This window comes from Protopterus annectens, chromosome 6.part0 (assembly GCF_019279795.1).
Source record: "Protopterus annectens isolate FY-2018-M chromosome 6.part0, PAN1.0, whole genome shotgun sequence".
Taxonomy (NCBI): Eukaryota; Metazoa; Chordata; order Ceratodontiformes; family Protopteridae; genus Protopterus; species Protopterus annectens.
In genome coordinates, this window is record NC_056737.1 from 376,441,765 (window position 1) to 376,465,344 (window position 23,580).

Below are 23,580 nucleotides of genomic sequence, written 5' to 3' on the forward strand. Positions count from 1 at the left end.
CATGGATGCTGTGTTTTTGGCTCTAGAGAATGCAGCTTTTACTTGCATAGTTGTGATTACAGGGACTCTGCATTCTTTCTTTATAGATATGGGCCCTTTAAGGGGTGAAAGGGGGGTAAAGTTAGCACTGAACCCAACTGCCAGGACACTGGCAATATCAGTTGATTCTGTAATTTTCATTCCGTTGTGTTGTAACTCGGAGTAGATCTGGGCGTTGCCATTGAGATTCTTGACATAGCTATAAGAATGCTTTGTGGCTGTCCCTAGAATCAGTGGCTATTTTGTTTTCGTAGCTAGCTTTGGAGGATCTTATAAGGGATCTCAGCTTCTTACGGAGGCTGAGAAGGGAACTCCTCCACTCATGGGATTTTACTCTCTTTTGCAACAGTTTCTTCCTTCTGTTGTAGATTTTATGGCAGGGGACCACCAGAAAGGCTTCCTTTTTTTTTTTTTTTTTTTTGGAGGACAGCATCTTGGTGCCGTTTGGGATAGCATGATCCATGCACTCATGTAAGCGCTTATAGAGTGCATCTATGTAGGATTCAGCAGTCGTAACTGTATTGTCCATCTGCATGGGTGTCAAAGTTCACCACTTCTGTCTTAAGAAGCATGAAGTTGGCTTTGGAGAAATTTTTTACCGTGATTTCCTTAATGGGGGTGGGGGCGGGATGTGGATATCTACTGTGATTAGCTTACAGTCGGATCTGACCAACGAGGAATTGACTTCAGGTGTGGAACACTGGTCACTCATGTTGGTAATGACTAGGTCTGGGATATTGTTTCCCCTGGTGGGGGTGTGGATAAGTTGATCCAGGGCATTGGAATTTATGATTCCAGAAAGCACTGAGCAAAGGAGTTGGTACACGAGTAGTTTTCCCAGTAAATGGAGGGGTAGTTGAAATTGCCCATTATTAGGGTGTTTAGTTGAACCCTAATATATTCCAATATATCAAGAAAAGAGGAGTGGGAATCCTGGGGCATGGTGGGGAATCTGTAGCAAGCTAGAATTTGGATTGCAGTTTTGCCCATAGTTGCACTTCGATAACCTTGGATGCATTATGCTGAGCAACTACCTGGAGGTGTGGAAATCCTTAATGAATATGGACACACCTCCGGCTTTGGTGTTCCGGTCCAGGTTAGGTGGCCGAAAAGTGTGGTATGAGTTATAGCCTGGTAAGGCAGGGCTGCTCTCTGGAGCCTTGAACCAGGTCTCAGTCATTGCACAGATATCGATGTTCTCCATTTTAAGGAGTTCGAAGGAGTGCATTTTGAGATTTAGACTTCTAGCATTGAGTAGCATTACCTTCAGGTTTTGCTTGCCCATTCCTGTTACAGTGGTGAATTTGTCATTTAAACCTTGCCTAAAAAAGGCACTATAGAGGCAGCAAGAGCCTTAGCCAGTATTCAGAATCCCAGGGGTAATAGGTGCAGACCATCTCTGGCAAAGCGTTGTGGTTTATCGACCATGTCATCCCAGGCAGACAGATACTGGATCCCCTTAGAATGACACCAGAAGCTTAGCCAACTGTTGAAGTGAAACATTTTGTCTTTGTACTGCGGTATCATTCTGGGTGATGGCAGGATGCTACTCAAGGCTATGGTCAACACCCAGGGGCTGTGGCAAGTCCAAAGGCAGTGCTCTGAATTGAAAATGACTGGCTGCCAAGAAAAAAGCGCAGGAATCTCCTGGAGCACCTATTTTCATACGTGTCCTTGAGATCTAATGAGCACATCCAATCGTCTTTGTGTAACAGAGGCAGAATGGACGGAATCGTAACCATTTCAAACTTTTTGACTTCTTTACATAATGGTTCAATTTGCTTAGACTTAGTACAGTTCTTAGGTCCCCTTCTTTTTTGGCACTAAAAAGAATTGGGAGTAACTTCCAAATCCTCTTTGTTCAGTCAGGACCTTTTGGATGACTTTTCTTTATACCAATTTTCAAATTTCTTGTGCTGCCTACTCCCTCTGACCAGGTGGTACACAGCAGAGGCTCTTGTTGGTATTTTGAGAGGAAAGAGAAAAGGGAATGCAATAGCCTCTGGATACTACATTTAGCACCCATGAGTTGTTTAAGAGTGTCCAAGCTTCTGGGTGCAAGGAAAGTGGACCCCGAACTGCATCCAAAAATGAACAAGTGGGCAGCACTTGAGGAGCACTTATAGGGCTTGTCAGGGGAAAGTATCCCTGAAGCCCTGGTTCTGTGGGCCCCTTCTGCCCCTAGGACGACATCAACCATTAAACCCTCCACCACTACCTCTGGAAGAGGGTTCCCTGCATGGGTCCTGGAAAGGCCCTTGGGATTTGCAGGACCACATTTTCTTCCCTCCATGTTGATTCTAAAAAAAGGACCTCTGAGGCGTAGAAAATTTGATCCCAACTGCAGAAAGGGAATTCACATACTTTTCATAGCAGTTGAGTCTCTCTCTAATCAAATGCCAAAACAGTGATGAGCCGTCAAAAGGGGCATTAACTAAAGGACGCCTTGAAGGGCTCTGCGAAATCACAGTCTCATCCAGGGGTGCCTTCTTAGGGATAAGTGTGATCAAGCAGCCACAGAGGTACCTTCCTCTGTATGGGAAATTAGCCTCAACGAAGAGTTACCAGCAATGGATGACACAGTGGTCACAGCCTGGGAGAAATTGTTTTAAGCACCTCCGCAGGCATGGACTCAGAGAAGCTGAGAGCTCACTGGTCAGCACTCTCTGTAGCAGGATAAAATGAGCTAAATAATTTAATGACTGCAGTGCAAAAGTGGCAGAGGCATTAATGCTCCTTCCAATCCTGTCCAACACTCCAGACTCCTTATTAGCTAAATGGATATTAGCAGTCTCCTCTGCCAGTTCCATTTTACTGGCCACCGTCACAGCGATGGCATCAACTACCAGACTTTTGCTCTGTTTCATTATCAGCCAGTGGGACCAGGAACCTATCGGGGCATTTAAGAATAGGCTCTATGGTATCCGGTTCCACCCCTGCCCAGTGGGATACAAAATCAATGAGGTCATCTGCCCCGAGGGGTGGGGGTCATCCAGGATGCAGATGGGTCCACCTCAAATGCCTCCAAGAAAACTGACTCGTCAGGACGACAACGGACAGACCACCCATTTTCTGCTTCAGGTTTTCTTGAATGTCTCCAAAGGAGACATCATCGGGTGGGGATTGACAGGATCCTTCTCCCTCAAAGTGTCTTCAGTCAATGACTATTGATGAGTCAATGTGCTTCCTTTTGCTCATCTTCTTCTGGGGAACTTCATCCATGGGACACTCAGGGGAAGTACTAGAAAAAGGGGATTCTTCCTGGGCGGGAACAGCTTGGAGACTTCTTGGGGTGGAAGGATCAGAGCACGATGAGTAAAGGTCAGGACTACGACCCAACAGGGGCAGGGGGTAGGTTGCAGGACGTCAGAGGATGGTTCTCCATCAAGGGAGAACACCCTTTCCACTACATGGAAGGTCAGTGGACCTGAAGAAGTCCCTTCCACCTCCCTTGGAACTGAAGCAATAAGGAAGTGACAGTCAGAACTCACTCCGGATCCACAACCTTCAGAGGGAATCGGACTTGAGCTGTCAAGGGCTGAAGCACCCAGGGGAAGAGATTGTTCCAAGGATGGAGCCAACCCCCAAACCCAGCACTGACATCTCAGCTCTGCGATCCACTGCACTTCGAAGGAATAGGAATGGGGCTGATCAGGGGCATTTATCAGAGTAGAGGAAGGCAGCTTCCCTGGCTCCGATGCCGGCAGTCTCGGGAATACAGATACCTGCACTTCCAAAACCAAGGGCTGGATTGGAGGAGGAGTCCTGATGGTATGGGCTGGGTAGCTCACTGATCTGATAGGGTACAGAGCCAACACTATCCCCATCTGTATCTGGGTCGTGAGGAATTCCCTCATCATCCTGTCAGCCTTGGACAAGTGTCTAGAGGAAGCAGACGAGTGGGATCTGGAATACCTAGGTCTTGGTGAAGGGGATCGTCCTAACAGATTTTGGACATCTGCTTCGAACTCTCTGATGCAGAGCCCTAACATCCGATGCTGGAACAGAAGGAACAGGAGAAGGTATGGTTATGACCTGTCAGATCCAAGGAGGCCTGTGAATCCAATGAGGCAATAGACTCCCGAGGATCCGAGGAAGACTGATCCGAAGTTTTCTTAAGACTTCTTTTTCGACTCCAAAGAGTCCATCGGGGAGGCAGATAGGGACCACCCTCTTAGGCTCCTTGGAGGAGGAAGATGAAGCCATTGAGGGTGCCCTTAGCCCCCCCCCCCCGGGGGGGGGGGGGCAACGTATCATCAAAGCTCTCAATTTGAATTTGTTCATGTTGGGGTATATGATGGTGCCCTTGTTGTGTGTTAATAGGTCCACTCACTGGAGCAGCAGCCATGGTTCTGTCTTGCTTAGACTGAGCACTGGAGAAGATCACTGCTGCCTTGGCCAGTCTGCGGCTATAAGAATAACCATTGTTCCCTTCTTCCCTTATCTTAATCAGTACCTTGGGGAGCAAGGGTAATGGGGAAAGCCATAAAGGAACAGGCCTGTCCAAGATGAGAAGGCATCAGTCTTTCAGGCTGACCTGGAACAAATTTTTTCAGGTCAGCATTTTCTTTGGTGGTGAAAAGGTCTATGTCTGGCACACCCCATTCTTTGGCTATGCTGAGAAACTCCCCTATGCAGTGGCCACGCGTGAGTCAGACAGGCTCCTGCTTAGGTGATCCCCCTCCTGGTAGGTACTGTGCCATGAGATGCAAACCTAGGGAGTTTGCTGTTTCCCAATGTCCATGGCTAGGTGACAATAGTAAAAGGGAGTCCACCTTTATGTACCATATAATTGCGGAGTTATTTGTCTTCACTAACAATACTCCTGGTTTACAATTGTCTTTGAAGGCAATCAGACCTTTTTGAATTGCCATAAGTTCTTTTAGTCTTATCTGTATTTAAACGGAGTTCCATTTGCTCAGATTCTATACTCTATAGTAGTGGGCCGCTTAGACCTGTGGACAGAGTTTGGTCCTGGAGAATGAACCTGAAGTAAAGGCCCAGGCTGAGGGAGCATACTCAGGCCCCACCAGGCAAACTCCTTTCTGAGATAAGGAAGAAGCTTCATCCCGTAGCTGAGGGACTGAAAATGCTGACAGCACACACTTTTGAGGTTCCACTATGGCTTCCTTAAATATAGCCCTGGCGAAGGATCAGGAGGATAGAAAAAGCCACAACACAAGGCTCTGAGGAACTCTGGCTGTGAAGTAGTTCCTGAGAAGGAGCTTTTGGAAAGGCAACCTTGTCTGGAGGGAGGAAGGAAGGAAGGTAGGAAGAAATTGTTTGTGGCGATGGTTTGGAACTTTTGTGTATTGCTGGTGAATCCCAGGGAAGTCAGGAACTCAAGTTTAAAGTAGAGCCACTGAGTTTTTCTAGATCCGTTTCCTGAATGAGGAAGTCATTTAAGAAAGTGTAACTCTGCTCTTTGACCTGCAGAAGGTTATTACTGAGGCTTGGTATTTTGTGACAGGGCACGGCAAAGAAATGATAGTGCTTCACATCCACTCTGAAGCATCAAGAACCTCCTGTGAGATTTTTCAATGGGGATGTGGAGGTATGTGCCCTTTAGATCTAAAAATACCATTCAAGAATTGGGTGAAATCATGGGCAGCAAATTTTGAAGGGACAGAATTTTGAGTTTTGGTACCTGCAAGAATCTGCTGAGCTTTAACAGGTCCAGAACTGACCTCCAGGTACCCTGTTTTTTGGGGACTAGAAACAACTCTGAGTAAAATCCTTTTTCTTGTAATGTTACTGGTACTGGTTCCACAGAACCTTGATTGCACAGGAGCAGCACTTGACTTAAGACCTCTGTTTGTTGGTTTGGTGGAATATCTGCAAAAACCTGCTCAAATTAGGGACTGCCTGAAGTGGAGTTTGTAACCTCTCTGAATGACCGTCTATACCCACTGATCCCTGGATATTGGAGTCCAGGCAGGAGAGGGAGGGACGGATGAGACTGGGACTGGAGGGAGGGGGGAACGGAGTGTCAATGAAGAGTCCAGATTGTTCCCTTCTGGATCCCTGTTGGCAGGCTCCTACAGGCCTACTGGAATCTGCCTGCCACTGTCTAGGATGCTGTTCCTGCCTTTGACTCCCTTCCCTATGAGGTCTCCTATGTCTAGGCTTAGCCTGGCAGGCCAGAAAGGACCAGGATTTGGTAGTGTAATTGCAACTACAGTGAGAAGGGTTGAACCTGCAAGAAGTCCTTGACTGTTTACATGGAACTGGCCTAGTCTTTATTTTCCATCTTCCCAAGTATAGCTTCTCCCATGGAGCATCCAAGAGACAGGATCTCAGATGTTCAGGAAGGGACTGTTTCCTCAGCCAAGCATGCCTTCTAATGACAGATTCTGTAGCCAGTGCTCTACTTGATGTTTCCAGAGCATCACAGCCACAGTGCAAGTGGTTGGCTACAGGACAGCAAGAACTGCAGAAGTCAAGCAGCTCCTTGGAGAGGACCTTATTTTCAGTCCCCACCAGTTTTTGCTTCCTCTGATCTAAAACAGCTTATTAATACTTCACTACATGAAACTAGCAATTCAAAGCCCTCATGGCCAGAGAAGCAGAGATGTAGCCTTTCTTTTCCAACCCTGTCCAAGTTTCTGCTTTCTTTGTCAGTTGGAAGTGGATTTTTGAAATACTGACATTAGCTCCCTTAGGAACCGAAGTCACCACTTCCGGGTCTGCTACAGGGTTCTTGAAAAGGTGATTGCTGGAATCAAGAACCCAGAAAAATCAGTCAGGCTTCTGAGGGGTGGGAGGAGGAAATCTGGTTCTAAACAAGAATCCAGCAAGACTTCATCCACCACCTCTAAGACTGGGGGAATGGCAAGAGGTCTATGCTCAGAGTGTTTTAGAAATTTCCTAACCTTGTTCTTGGATTGCAGACAAGTCCTCTGCTTCCCATTTAAAATGTTCCCTTATGGTATGGGGGGGGTCCACCCAAAAGAAATGTCCCCAGGGGGAGAGGCTGCAGCAAAGTTTTCATCAGAATCTGAATCCCCACAGGAAGCAAGAGATAAATCATCTTCAAAGGTGGGTTCAACATTATCCTCGGAATCAAAAGAATCAGAAGACGCCTGGGGGAAGAGATTTCCTTTTCTTTTACCAGGAGTAGACTCAATAGGCAAAACCTGGGAGAGAAAGATGTATAGCTCTGGCAATGGTTCCCAAATCCTCAGCCAATCTAACTAGGTCCTTCTGGCAGGGCTGAGTTTGGGAATGACAGTCGGAAGGCCTCTGCTGAGTCAAGCTGGATGCTGCCTTTTTATGCGAGGCCCTAGGCTTAGGGTGACTTCCGTGCTAGGGTCAGGATGCTGGAGTACAGCCGAATCCTGAGGGTGGTAAACTAAGGGGATCTCCTGACACCGGACACTCCATCAGTTAGACAGCAGTCATCAGAAGCCAGAACCCAACCAACAAGCTAAGTCTTTCAGCTTGTGCATAAGTAGAGTAACCTGGTGGCATACTGGACTCCAAACAGGTCTCGATATAGGTCTGTGCCAAGACCTCAGTCATCTGAGGGAACTGCAAAAGCATCTCACCATCTTTGACAATCACCAACCTCAGTGGACTGCCAGATGGCAAATACGCACTGACTGGAACCCTAAGTCTTGAGAGTTTTTCTTCTTACATCAAGGGAGATCAACCTCAACCCTACCGTCAGACAAAGTATGTGAGGGTGTTGGCAATTTGCTAAAATGTCAGCCCCAAGACTGACAGATCTACTGTTAAAATATGGACAGAACAGACAGTTAGGTACACCATGTTCTGGGCACAAACAAGTTACACAAGTCCCAGTGTATCGTATGTTTGCCACAGCAGAAACGGTTAATTTTCTCTGACATTAATCAAGAAAAATGGGGTTCCCAATGGGGTAATTAGCTTTACACGTCTTCTTTCTCTGGAGAGCACCAACCGGCATACTGACTAGCACTCTACTTCTGGCTCCGATGGCAAGAAATAACTGAGGTTATGGCATCAGCAGACTCCTTTACACCCAGATGTCTTGACATTGGACAGGGGGGTTCACCGGCTTCAGGAGGAGGAAAAAGTTCTCTGACAGGCCAGTCAAGGGCTTCCACTACAGGAAATCCCATCAGTTATGACTGCAATAGTGAAACACACAGAAAATTTTTGCTGATTATACACAAACCAGAAAAAATATTTTTTTGTACACATTTATAAATGGAAAAATAACATTCGTAATGATACATATGTAAATTAAAAACTGCATTTCATCCTTTGTATACTGCTTCATACTCAGTGTCCCAGGTCATTCTTGATAAGGATCATTGGACCAGTCAGCCTACCTAGTTAAATAAACAAACACACACACAAACATATACACACACACACATGTATATATACATACATATCTATACATCTACATATCTATACATATATTTATATCTCTCTCTCTATATATATATATACATATCTACATCTATCTATATATCTACATATATAATATATATTACTGAGCAGTATAGACATGCTGTCTGTTTAGTCAAGCAAATCTGCTGTATATTGCCCTTCACATGCTCCAACAATACCCCCTTCAGTGTAATTAGTTTGAAAAATACAGCCAGCTTATACTACTTTTACTACTGTTGCAGCAGATTAATATTTTCTCTCTCTCGCTTCTTGATGGACTGCTTTTTCCCTGAACTTGGAAGCCTTTCAAGCTAGCATCTCAAATAATAAATGATTAAATAAGAACTTTTTCCCTCTAACTTTCTCTGGTTGTGCTTCTTCTCAAACGGTTTTCATACTTTACTAAACAAAATAACCAAATATTCAGCACAAAAGCCACATAGTGCGTAGCATGAAGACTGATAAAATGCATACAAACTGACACATTCCAAAAACTAAAAAAAATCAGCCAGAAGTAAAAATAATACACAGCTCCACTATGCAACACTGTGTGTAAGACATTAACCAGGTAGAAATGTGCCCTAATGCAAAACCTCATCATAGTGGAAAATAAACCAGAAAGTACAGATGTGTGCACTTAACATAAATGTATATGTTAGAATGTATTCACTGTTGCAGTCCTGAGTTATAGGATTTCCTGCTTCTGAAGCCCTTGATTAGCCCAACTACCATAGAAGAAAAACTCCCTCCTCCCTGAGCTGGCAGACACCCTACCTTGATGTCAGGACAGCTTTGTGTAAAGGGAGCGAGCCAACACCATGACGGTTTTTTCCTATCCCCTAGAATATCTGAGCTCCATATATGAATCTTAAGCAAGGGACTAGGTCAGAGGAAGGAGACACGTAGGGCATCCCCTGCAGAGGGTCCTCTGGAGGAGGAAGAGAGAGAGAAAAGCTGTTATTGTAAGGAGAATAAGGGGGTGGAGGGAGGTAAAGAAGACTGCAACGGTAAATATACTCAAACATCTACATTTATGGTTAGTGTACACAACTGTACTATGTTCTTCATTATGCAGTCCTGCCTTATGCAATGACTCCCAAAGCTGAGATGAGGGTGGAAGGTGCCTTAATGGGAAGATTGGATGCCCTGCAAGATGGCAGTGGCAAATCCTGCTCGGGACTTGGAGAATGCTGACAGCTGGTAGTGATTGGCAAAGGTATGCACTGACGACGAGGTAGCTGCATCCAAAATGTATTTGGTAGGTACTCCTCTCAGGAAAGCAGTGGAGTTAAGTGGCCCTAGTAGAGTGGGTCCTAACAGATTGAGGGGGCTTTTTGCCATGGAAGGTGTAAGAAAAAGAAATACAGTGGGAGATCCACTTGAAGACAGTTTGTTTGGAGACTGGGTTTCCTTCAGAGCCCAAGGCAAAGGAAACAAAGTTGTACCAATTTTAGTCCTGTCGATGTATTAGCAAAGTTGCCTGTGTACATCTAAGGAGTAAAGGATTCTTTCCCCTTGGTTCTGTGGCTTAGGGAAGAAGGTAGGCAAGTGTATGGCTTGGTTCAGGAAGTGTCAATGACCACCTTGGGCATAAAGAAAGGATTAGTTTTGAGTGAAACTGTCTGGGTGGAAAATAAGAAAGGGTTCCACTGCCATGAAGGTTTGTAACTCAGAGACCCTTCCAGCTGAGGTGATAGCCAGTAAAAGGGCAGTCTTCCAGGTCAAGAATTTTAAATCAGCTGATTCAAAGTGGGGTAAGGTCAATTTTTCTAGAACAAAGTTGAGGTCCCAAGGAGGGGTGGGATGCCTCCTGAGAAGTCTGACGTGCAGCACTCCCCTAAGGGAATGTTTCACTAGGGGTGGGAAAAGACAGGAGGAACAGTAGGGATGTGGGGTGAAATGGCAGAAGCGTTCATCTTAATGGATGGGAAAGATAGACCTTTGTTCACCAAGATAGCCAGGTACTCCAAAATGGCTGAAAATGTTGGCGGAGACAAGGTTGAGGCCTTGTTGCTGACACCAAATAGAGAATCTTTTCAACTTGGCAGAGTACATTTTTCTAGTACTGGGTCTTCTAGACGCTGAGGACATTAAGCACTTGACTACTCGGGGATTGATGGAGTTCAATTTCGATGAATTATCCAAGCAGAAAGTTTGAGTGTCTGCAGTATGGGGTGCATGAACTTTCCCTTTGCCTGAATCAGCTGATCCACTCCGGGGTAACTGCCAAGGTTTCTCTTTGGTCAAACTAAATAGCAGGGGGTACCAGTACTGCCTGGGTCAGCTTGGAGCTATCAGGATGAATGTTGGAGCCTTCTTCCCAGACTCTTAACAGGACCCATGGAAAGAGAGGCAGGGGAGGAAATGCATAAAGAAATAGGTGGCTCCAGAGGAAAGAGAAGGCATCTGTTCTCCAGGCTTTGTGAAGTTTTGTCCTGGAATAGGATCTTTTTAACTGAGCATTTTCATTGGTGGCAAAGAGGTCTATTTGAGGGGATCCCCACTTCTGCACTATGCTGAGAAATGTCTCCCGATGCAGCTGCCACTCATGGAGATCCATTAAGTGTCTTCTGAAGTAGACAGCTAGAGTGTTCTGAGCCCCAAGAAGGTACTGAACCATCAAGTGCAACCCCATAGCATTGCCTGTCTCCCAAATCTGCATTGCCAGTCTGCAAAGACGGTAGGAGTGGGTGCCCCCTTGTTTATTTACCACATGACTGTTGTGTTGGCTGTTTTGATAAGTAGAACCCCTGGTTTCCAGTGATTCTTGAAGACCATCATGCCTTTCTGTACTGCCATCAATTCCTTCCAATTTATGTGCTTCTGTCTGAATTGCTCTTCCCATTTGCCCTGGGATAGGAGGTATTAGAAATGGTCACCCCATGCTTTGTCTAATGCATCTGTGGTTACACTGTGACCCTGAGGAATGAGAACAAGAAGAAGAGACCTTGGTTTGGGAACATGCTCGTGCCCAACATGCCAATTCGTCCACGAGACAGTGAATTAGGTGGATTTCTGTCTCCAGGGACCTGAGTGCCGGTATCACTGATTCTTGAGGTACCAATGAAGCTTCCTCATGTGTAGCCTGGCCAGAAGGATCATTAGTATATCGGATTCCATTTAACCCAGTGCTCTGAGAAATTCCCTGGCTTAGAGGCACTGCCTCTGCATAATGTCCTGGAAGTACTGAGTTAAGAAGGAAGCCTTCTCTAGGGAAGGAAGGACTTCTGGAGGAAGGAATCCTGCAGAGTCCCCAGGAAAACTATCCTCTTGGAAGGATTTGTGCTGGATTTGCTGAGGTTTATGATGAACCCTAGGGAAGAGAATAGGATCTGGGTGAAGGCCAGATCCTTGAGGAGCTTGGACTGACTTGTGGCATGAATGAAGCAGTCATCCAGATAAGGGTAAATTTGGATGCCTCTTGTTCTACAGAAGGGATCTTCACAGGTATCAGATATCTGATGAAGACCCTGGGAGCAGCAGACAAACCAAAGGGAAGTGCAGAGAATTGGAAGTGACTTACCTGCTCTGAAGCGAAGAAAACTTCTGCAGGATTCTTCTCCAGGATTATGCAAGTAGGCATCTTTCAGGTCCAAGGTGACCATTAGAGCCTGAGGTGTGATAAGAAGAAGCTTTGGAAGAGTAAGGATTTTGAATTTTGGGACTAGAAGGGACTGATTGAGGATGGACAGATGCAGGATATGGCAGTCAACAGTCTTCTTTCCTGGTGACCAGGAATAGCCTGCAGTAAAACCCAGTTCCTTTTTGGTGGACTGGTACCGCTTCCACAGAGCCCTGTGAGCAGAGGGTGTAAATCTGAGAAATGGTCTCTGCCCTTTGGTTTTGTGGCACATTGGGGTAGCCTTAGAATCTTGATTCTTTGAAAGTGAGCTTGCAGCCGTTTAAGAGTACTTCCAGAACCCACGTGTGTCAGAGCTGATAGGGGCCCAGTTTTCCTTGAATAGGGAAAGTCTTCCTCCTAATCTTCCCCCTATCTTGTCTGGGGTTGAGCAGGGAGTTTGGAGGGGGATGAGTCATTGCTGATTTCTGCTAGGGCCCTGTGGTCTAGAACTCCCCGGCCTGGGTGTTCCTGAGAACCACTGCCTTCCCACTGCGATTGCTGTTGCTCCCTATTAGACCTTTGCCATTTGGGTTTCTCTCTGGCTGGGTTTTTATTGGTAAGGAACGGACCAATGCTTAGAGAGAAAATTCCTACTGAACCTAGGTGGCTGGACTTGGAGGAAGTCTGACCGTTTGCATGGATTTTGCTTTTTCGTCCATCTTTTTTACACAGCCTCATCCTTTGGCCCTAAAAGGGAGTCCTTATCTAGGGGTGCATCAAGCTGTTTAGATTTCACATGATTTAGTAATGTCTGTCCCCTAAGCCAAGCATGCCTTCTGATGACCAAGCCAGAGACAGCAGCACAGGAAGATGCCTCTAGGGGATCATATTTGCAGTGCAAGTAGTGCCTTGCTACATGGGAAGTGGAATGGCAGAGATCTAGCAATTCCTTGGGGGTGTTCTTGTCCTCCAGGGAGGAAATGTTTGTTTTTTTTTTTTTTTCCAAAGTACTCTGCTAGTATTTTATCATATGGAACTGGCAACTTAGGGCCCTCATGGCCAGGGTAGATGAAGTGTAAACCTTCTTCTGAAATCTATCAAGGGCCCTACTTTGTTTGTCTATAGGTAATGTTTTTTTAGAAGTACTAGTCCTAACTACTTTGGGTCCTGGGGTGATGACCTCTGGATCCGTACTGGGTTTCTTAAAGGAATTTCTATGAGTCCAGTACACTGTAAAACCCATCTGGTTTACAAGGGGCTGGGGGAATAGAGTCTGGACTGTGAGATGATTCCATAAAGACATCTTCTACCACTACTAAAACTGGAGGGATAACCAAGGGTTTGTGTTGAGGGAAATCAAGGAACTCCCAGACTCTTGATTGGGGATATTCCTGTGCCCAGCACTGGAAAAACTCTCTCTTGGCATGCATCTCCCCAAGGTAATGTCCTCAGGGGGTGAAGCAGAAGGCAACACCTCTTCTGAATCAGAATAATCAAAGCAGGTAAGGAAGTGTTCATCTTCCAGGACAAAGTCTTTCTGATCAGTCTTCATCTGAATCGTGGGTTCTGAAAAAGTCTCAGGTGCAGGGTCTCTCTTCCCTTTTCCTGGTGAAGATTCAGGGGGAGGTTGCCTGCCTGTGACCAAAGAAACAAGGTCCTTGGACAACCTGACCAAATCCTGCTGATAACCTGTGGGACAGTAGCCAGTAGGCCTAGGCACAGTACCAGAGGTTGAGCTCTTTTTAAGTGCAGCTTTTGCCTTCGGCCTGTGTATGTCTGCTACTCTGATGCCAGTCTTCTTGAAAGAACTACTCAATGTTGGCTGACGCCCCGAAGGGACACTGTCAGCATAAAATTATTCACCTTAAGACGAGGTCTGCTTAGCAACTCTGGACCCGACCAACAAACTGAACACCAAGGCCTGAGCTGAAGTTGAAGGACCCAACAGTATGTCTGACTCCAAAAGGGTCTCAACAGAGGCCTGCATCACCACCTTGTTCGCAGAAGAGGGCTGCGACAGCACCTCTCCTTCCGCTGTGAAAATTAGCCTTGGGGGACTGTCAGATGGGCAAAGGTGGTCATCTGAGACCCTAAGACTGGGTCTTTTTTCGCTTAGGAAGCTCAACCTCATGACAACCAATGGACACCACTGCATGACGGAAAGCAGATTTCTGACTAAGGTGCTTAGACAAGACTTCAACCCTACTCCTTATAGTCCTAGTATTGAAAAGAGCACACAGACAGCAATTTGGGACATCATGATTTGGGCCTAAACAAATGACACACAAGGTATGAAAATCTCTGTGTGGGATTCGTTTACCACAATGCAGACTGTTGTTCACCATCTGATGACATGTCACAAGAAAAAAAAAAAGAGGTCCCCAACAGGGCACCTAGCTTTAGAAGAATTTTTCACTCTGTTGCAGACCAACCAATGCACTTACAACTGCTCCAGGATCTGACGGCAAGAAAGACTGATGTCATGGTGTCGGCTGGCTCCCTTTACATCCAACCACCATGACATCAGGGTAGGGCATCCGCCAGCTCAGAAAGGAGAGATTTTTTTTACTCTGGTAGTCGGGCCAAGAAAGGGCTTCTGAAGCAGGAAATCCTGTAACTCAGGACTGCAACAGTGAAGCACAAAGATCATCAAACACTACTTGTACACAATTTACATCCAAAACCACCCAATCCACCCTGCTGTAGTATTGCCTTATTCAAAATATCTAATGACATCCAGATTCTAAGCAAGTCATTCTACAAAGATTAATACAGATGCTCATCTTACATCAGCCATTAGACTATCTTCTTCCCCACAAAGAGAACAAAACTAGTCCATGGGTCTGTCACTACTCTAAAGCCATCTGACAACCACCTTAGTGGTGCTCTCCTGAATGTTTGCCAAGTTAATAGATACTAAAAACACATTAAGTTCATACTTTCTAAACCTGAATAAAACAGAGAGAAACTCATTTACAAGTTATATATTTGTGCCCCATTAAAAAACAAAATAAAAATTATATATGGATTCACTTTATATCCTCAAAATATTGAAATTCACTATATTGAAGCTATAAAGTAAAATTTTTGAAACCACGAAAACTCAGAACTGCAAACTTTAAAATCTCACATACCAGAGATTTTGAATTTCGCACTTCTACTGCACACACACACACACACACACACACACACACACACACAAACACAATCCTCCCCACACATAAACACAAGCTCTCAATTATATAAAAGCAGGGGGCAAGTCCCCCACACACCCCCTACTTAAATATTCTCACTCAGAGGTCGCACTACACACAAACGCACACAAAACACCACCAGACAAGCTACATTCTCCTCACACAGACATCACAGCAACAACACATAGTGACGCACCACAGCCCTTACCCAAACCCCTTAACACACAAGCAAAACCTCAGAAGCATGAAATTCAAAACCGCCAGTATTAGAGGTTTTGAATTTTGCACTTCTGAGCTTCCACTGTTCAAGACTCTACTTTATATGCTCGAAATAGTGAATTTCGATATTTCAGTATTTCAAGCTTCTAAAGTAAATATATATATATATATATACACACACACTGCCCCCTTTCACACAATTCATAAAACAGTAGGCCCTCCACAACACTAAGTACCACCTCTTCAGAAAGCAAAACTGGGGCCAAACTTACACACATGCATCGCTACACCCTTCTAAAAAAAATTAGATGTTTACATGCACAAAACATATGCTTCCATGTGCGTACCAGTTCCAATAAGCAACTCCAACAAAAAGGAAGAGCTAAAGAGAACATACAGGGCAGTCCATAAAGCATTAAAATGTCACCATTCAAACTTTCATAAGCAAACAAACCATTCACATATCCTATTCTGACTGCAAGTACCTCTAAAAGTTGTTCTGCATCTTCTTTTCTAAAGTCCTATCTTGCCCTCCCACATTATCCAAAACTTTGAAGGTAGAAATCCATCCAAACTTTAAAGACCACATGAAGTCTTAATGAGGAAGTGTCAGCCAAACAAATCACCATCTTATTGAAGTGAACCACTTGCACTCTTCATCAAGTATCAAATGATGAGCATGAGTTTCTTAATGTATATAGAAGCTGAAGATCATTTACCAACTCATGAACAGAGCACTATCCATTCAACCCAAACTAAAAACCCAGCTTACACTCCAAACTAATAACTTGATTCCCTATACCCCTTCCAAATCTTAATAGAACTATTTTGACAATAAAAACTAAGAACACTGACATACAATAGTGATAATACATCCTACCACTTTCCTGAACTTCAGTGGTGCATGCACCTCCCTTCAGGTCACCCCAATCCCTCTCTCGCTCTCTAACTGCACCACTGTCACATCAAACACTAACCAGCCCACAAAGCTCAGCTTTAGTTCTAATTCTTTCTAATGTACCTGTAATGTGTCATATCTTGCCAGCCCAACCAGGCTGTGACCAGGGCAGTCCTAACATAGATCACCAAGACCAGTGTCTTTTGACCCCCTAAATGTAATGGCCCCTTGTGATAATCAGCTTTAGGTTGTGCTTCCTATTTAGGACTAAAATTTTAAGTAATTCTTGAGGGTCTAATGCAGTAAAGCATCAAAACTTTATATTGGATTAATTAGCCAGCAACAGACTGAGTCTGTCTACTCTGGTCCACTGCTGTAGCTAAAAGCTTAAGATACCTCCCTTTAGGGACCTCAATCAGTTTTAAACACTTCACCTTACTCAGCTTCTAATACCCACTGTAGTGACTGATTCCCAGTCTACTAACCTCTCTGGGAAAAGTAAAATAAATCCATCTCTCTTTCACATTAAGTTTTACTTCCTCACATCAAGTGCTCCCATTATATTCTGGTTATATTCTCTTCCTATTGTGCCCTGCCCTTATGAGAGTAACACCACCTCTCTTGTATAATACATACCTTATTTAATTTTCTATTGAAAACAATGTCAAGTGCTTCTAGTTTCTCATATTATGACTTACCCATTCGCATCATCCCATTCATCTTCCCTGTATTTCTTCTCCAGCAATGTATATAGGGAAAGGCTGCTTTTCACTATAAAACCACCAAAACCACACTGCAGCTATGGACTAACAAATGCCTGATACAGGTACTTAATTATCTTACCTTTTGCCTTGAGCACATAAGACACATAAATCAGCATCTGAAGTGCTTCTGCTGCCACCTTTTCACAACAAGCCAAATTGTTTAAGATCTTTTGTAATAACTACTCTCAGGTCCATTTCATGCTCTAGTTTCTTTATCCTATGTTCAGCCCTTCAACTATCGCTCATCAGGGTCAACAATATACAACTTGGACAGGATGTAGTGAAGCTACTACTTTTCAGTCCATGTCTCCAATGTCCAGTGGCTCCTCTTCAGACTTGCTCTTCTAACCATAACAGATTTTCTAACCTTTGGGTCGGCCAGAGGGAGATTTACCCTGATTTCCACACCATGCATGAGATCAGAGATTAATATACTAAAATAAGGCATGTACAAAGATGAAACTTTTAGGGACACCATCTGTCATTTTCTCACTTTTAATAGCTTTTCTGCAAGAACTACCCTATGTTTGTTGTTAAATAACCACATTCTCTCCAATTTGCATTGGCTACTACAAACACCTACTTTTGTGCATTTAACAAATCTCTTAAAGCACTGAATTTCTTGGTAAAGTAAGGATCCAAGTCAAATATACACTGTAAATATAAGACTTATGCTAATTCCCTACCAAACTGTGAATTTACCACACTCCATGTATCTAACCTAGTAAGTTAAGAAATTAAATTAGCACATGCTATTTATTAAACAACCAGAAATACTTTGATGGCATACACCTTCAATTTCAATCAGTATCACCACTATATCCAAATGATTATAAAAGTATAATGCTAGGGAGAAGGGAACAAAACACAAGAACAGATGCAAATTATTTTTTGCTTTTCAGGTCTAAAAGGGTTCACCTATGCCATTTTTAATGCATTTCTACTGAATTTCCATCATAAAGTATAATCAGCAGGCAAGTACTCTCACACTGTCTTTTTGCTTCAGTATCAAGCCATATCATACCATACTATGGCACATTCAGACACATGAAAGCAGTACCCAGATCTAGCAGACAGTAATATGTAGTACACATTACAATCAAGTCCAAGAGACTATATGTAAGTGCCATAGATAGGCTTTGCGATAAAGGGCTCATATCCTTATCTTAACACAGATTCTTACATGGGTTTACTCATGAAAGGCATAGATCTGCTTTCCCTGTCTACAGCTACTCTGCAGACACTGCCAAAACCAATTTATACAAAGTCTGGGCTCCCTGGCCATGCCTGTCGAATGGACTTGATATGCATTTTATTCCATTGACAGGGTATAATGTGGGATTTCATGGCAATAGCAAGAGATTGTCTTCTTCACTGTGCTGAGGGTATAGCAAGTGTGAAAGTGTCAATGTGCTTGCTTGTAACATAAGGGACATAGGGGTGTGCTGAATTATCCCTTTATTCTACAGCAGATTTATGCTGTCTTCATTTTTTGAGGTGATGTTGCTGCTTAACAATGCTACCCTGAGCAAATCACTCATTTTTTGGACAGCAGGTCCTAGAATGTGGGTGTCAGTACCCAATGTCCACAAATGCAAACCCATATACTCCCGGCTGGATTTTTTACATAGTGGTCTGGTATACTTTTTCTGAATAGATCATGTTACAGATTTTCATTTGCACATCTACTTTACACACAGACTCATCCACTGATACTCTAGTATGTTAGGGACATTTTATGAACTGTGTAAGCACTGGCATGTGGTTTGGACCATGTACCAGCCCTATGAAATTGGCTACCATGTTTATGAAGCTCAAATTACTTCAATATGCACCACAATTCATCTTATTCAAACGACTTAACTCTCAAAACAGTGCTAATTATGGATTGTATTATAATTATTAGTGATGAAGAAACTGATGAACGTGGTAAACTAGTAACAGAAATGCGCTCAAGTTATATGAAAGAAATAAAGGGAGCAACATTCCAAACAGTGACAAGATGAGTATATGACTTCACACCTTAGCTAGCAAACATAGAAGCAATACTGATTTCATGCACTTAATTATCCAGAGTTAGAAATCGGGTCCATTTCCATCAAGGTATATGAAAAACCTATGCATTTGGAGAAATTAAAACTGGAGAAATAAGGTCAAGAACTTGGTGCTGAGTAGAATCCCTCCGATATTACATTCTGCTTGAAGAGTGTTCAAAGAAACATCAAAAAGGTCTCTAACAAAAACAAGGCGTCGGACCCCTGCACCAAACAGGAGAAATATATTGCTGCCCCAGATCAAGGTAACCTAAAAGAATACAAACTACCCCTAATGTCAGAGGGAAGAGAAGAGACAGATTGACTCTAGGCGCACCATCTCATACACTACAACTAATAGGTAAGTGGACTGCATCGTAGGCTCCCATCTTAGCACATTTGCGGAATAGAGGAGCAGAGCTACCAAAGCAGAAAAATTTTCACCATGGACAGCAATAGTTTGACAAAACAACAGAGGTTAGCAGGTAATTTCACAAACACAATGTTCCTAGAAGAGTAAGAAGGAAGGTGATAAGCAACCAATGGAGCCCTAACTCAACAAGAATGAGGTGCTTGCAAAAAAATATACAATGTTGCTGAAGCTGCTCCAATAATGCTGAAAAATATGTAGATGTAGACCCTTAGCAGAAATGGCAAGGGGAATAATGGAATGAGAAAATGAATATGAAAATGCATCCCCTGCAGCCAATCCACCTCTAAACCTGGCCTAGTTGAAAGAGGATTGCAGTGGCAAACTCCCACCAAAAAATGGCCCAAATAACCAAATGCACCCAATTTGCCACAAGTCCCGCAAAAATGTAAAAAAAAGAGGCTTGCCCTAAAAAACTTATATTTTTAAATAAGGCTTAATTGAGACTTAAACAAAGGTCTGTCCAAAAGTTGTAAGTAAAATGAATCCTTAAAATAGTTTGGTTACTAGAAACCACCTAAACTTAAAGGAAACTAAAAGATAAGGCTTAGGCTAATGAATTATTTTAGTCAAAAAGGGTAAAAGTAGGTAATTAGCTGCAAGGAAGAAACCCTCTGCTTGCAGACCTGCAGCCAAAGGAAAAAACAAAAAGGAGCATGAATAAACAACAGTTTCAGCTCCAATGTAAACCTTAAAAAAAAATAAAGGTTTCTTCCAACACAAAACACAACAAAAGTTTTCAAAACAAAAAGGCCCATGACAAAATAAGGTTTGAGAAACGCATTTTCCAGTGCAAAAAGGAGATAAATGTAAGTCACAATCATAGTGATTGAGATCTGTGGCAGCCATGGCTCTAAAAAAGAGAAATACATTTTTGCCTCCAAAGTGAATGAACAAATTGAGAGTAGACATCTCCAAAAAGGGCTCAGATTTTTTGCAGACCCGCTCAACTGCTTCCAAATAAAAAAAATAAAAATTTTGCTGCATATGGAGGAAGTAACTCTTCTCTAGCCAAATTCAAATTAGGCTAAAACTTTCTGAGGAACTTGAGACCCTCTGTGTCTCAACCTTCCCTGTTTCAGATTAACACTTTCAGAGAACTCAGATTTCTATTTGAGAGATGACAGCCCTGCTGGGGAGTATGTCCAGGGCCTGCCCAGATTCAACATGGAGGCTTCTTTACCATCATGGTCTCAACTTTTGCGGCTGCTAAGGCGGAATGAGAGCCAGGTCAAGCTGGAGGCGCAGTGTTTGTCTGGCCTTTAAACAGGAGCAGCCTTCTCGGAGCTGGAAAGTGGAAAAGAATCATTAAAGGCCTAGAAAATCTGGGCTAGAAAGAGCAAGAGCTTGAAAGAATGGAAGTGGGAGTGACTTTGGATCCCTTTGTCAAAAAGAAAGTGGTGGCACTTCCTGTCCCAACTGTGCTATGAAACCACTTCAGTAGAGAGGGAGCAATTGGTGGAAATACAGAAAGTCAAACTGTCTGATGTGGGGATCCTCCCATTGTCTGATTAGTTCTGAAATACAGGAGTTCATTTCTCCTGGCAAGAACCTCTCAGATTTGTGTCTGGGTGTACGTTGAGCAGTTCTGTCATAAAATACATCTGAAAGCCCGGTTACCTCCATGGAACATGAGTGTTCTTGTTCCGGACTGCTAAGATACCTCTCCCGTGTTGTCTGTTAGAGATAACACTCGCCCTGTTTTGTCAACTAAGAGCCACACAAGATTTAACACCTGCATAGGAATCAGTAACATGGAAAAGCCACATCTGCGTTGTCTGCTGCTAACACTGTCTTGGATCCACTCATTCCATGATGATGTTGATATGCATAAGAAAGGTGCTCCACTCGTCATTTATCTCTGCTCGGGTGGCAGAGAGATAGGCTCCCAGAGCAATAATGTGAAAATCTGCTGTGAATTCTGACCTAGCAAAGAGAGCTGGTCTGAAAGGTGTTTCTAGGCCCGACAGTGCTGACTCCACCGCAAGGCAGGATTTAGTTGTTTGAGGGTGAGGATTGTTGGTCTGTGTCAGCACATTGCTTTTGAGACCGCCCACAACCCTAAATGGCATGGGTAACTTTGCAGGAAGCACTGTAGCATGAGATATACCATGGTGATAAAGCATGAGACTCTAGCATTTGCAGTCCATCTGGGAGGTCAGTCTGCGTTGATGGGTGGACTACTCTAGCACATGTCTGAACTGCTAAAAGACTTGAGTGGATGAGGTTAAAAATACTCCTACTACTCTTTGATTCAGTCCTAACCAAGGCATCTGAGTAGAAGAGAGTCTTAATCTGACATCTTACCAGTACTGAGAAGGCCCTTAGCAGAGCTATTCACTCGTTGTAGATTCTTAGGATTTTCTAGACTCTCTCAGAACCTGATGGAATACTCTGGCCAGATCCTTTCTTAATACTTGAATGCAGTAGACTGAACTGGAGCAGGATTCTGCTGAACACTGAAGCTGCAGTAGATACTTAGCCTGACCAAGAGGAGATGGCAAGCTTCCTGAGTAAGAAAGCTGATATAGATAAGCAGATCTAACTTGCCCAATGGGCAGATGCTGGTGTAGGCTTCCTAAGCTGAACCTTGGGAACCACAGTTACCTTTGAGGAGGCTGAAAAGTGTTAGTAAAAGATCAACATCTTGAACTTGGGAATGTTAATAAGTGTTGAGGAGAGATAAATCCAAAAGCAGTCTCCGACTGGCCCATTTTTTGGTACTAATACCTCCTGACATAAAGTAATAAAGCCCCTTTCTGATACAGGGACTGGCTGAATGATGTCAACACCCATCTGTCTTGAGTAATTAAATCCCAATTTTCTTTGAAAAGAGTCATTGGGCCTGTCATGGAGCCGGTCAGAGGAGAGAATCTGGCAGCACAAAAAAAGGCTGAGGGGCCAGGGCCTGTTCTACTGTTACCCTGACCCCTGCCCTACCACGCCCAGACTGTTCCTACTCCCTGAGAAGATAAGCAGGATACCTAAGCCCCCTAGCCCGCCTGGGCCTACCTAACTACTAACTGGGATACCTCAAATCTGCAACAAATTTTTAAGACTTATGTCTTAACAAGCTTTCCAAAAAACTGCTTCCACAAAAATACCTAACAATTTTTAACAGACTGTTTCTTTACCATTTTTTCAGCAAAATTTTCAAACTCAGCCAAATTTTGCAAAATCACCACACACGTGTCTTAACAGCATCTCCCAAAGTGGCAGCCCAGCCCCATCCCTCTGCGATGAACAGAACAGCGCACATTGCAACCCTGCCTGCCATGCTTGTCACTACATCAAAACTAAATCCAGCATGTCTTACAATCTTACATAAAATAAAGCAGTCACCTTATCCACAATCATTGTCAAGCATGAAATTTGATATTCCACCTTAGATTTCAATTGTGAAACGCTGATATTTCAGTCAGTGAACAGATAACTGACAACGCTATCTCATGGCCTTGGGCTTGTCAAACTACAGCCTCTTAACCAGTCTAGTATACTTTTTACCCACTTTTCGCCAATGCCTTTTTGTCCCACAGAGTGTTTTACTTACAAGCCCCTCAGCTCTTAGTTTCCTACCTAAAAGCGAGACTCTTGGCACTTAATGAGCAGGAGGACTGAGCTATAGTTCAGGCTCTCTGAAAAAGGAGCAGAGACAAAGTTCAAGGTTCAGAGCCTCTGCAAAAACATCTTCCACCACATTCAGCACAGGAGAGCAAAGCTGATTCCTGTGGCCCTAAAAAGTAAAGGAATTCTTCCTGTCTCTTCTGCTCTAAATGAATGCCTGACAAGTGATCCCAGTAAACTGCTGAGAGGAATCCTCGAGGAGAAGGAAAAGAAGAATATCAGGAGAAGGCGATGAGGATCATCCAATACAGAATCATGAGAAATAATGAGGATCCCTGAACCTGTTCAAGAACTCAAAACTCTCCTTCTCTGTCTTACTCTTAGGTCAAACTCTGGTTCCTCTGGGTCAATCGGGAGGAGGCCCATAGAATCCTCTGCTAAGCAAATGTTTATTTCAAGCAGTTTTAAACATATGTTCTTAGCCCGACTGACCCGGAA

General features: G+C 43.7%; 1 protein-coding gene across 2 annotated transcripts in view; it reads right to left on the reverse strand.

The window, feature by feature from the left end:
• BAZ1A (bromodomain adjacent to zinc finger domain 1A) overlaps positions 1-23,580 on the reverse strand; it is a 3,222,221-nt gene that overhangs the window by 2,304,011 nt on the left and 894,630 nt on the right. The gene's annotated exons all lie outside the window — the stretch shown is intronic.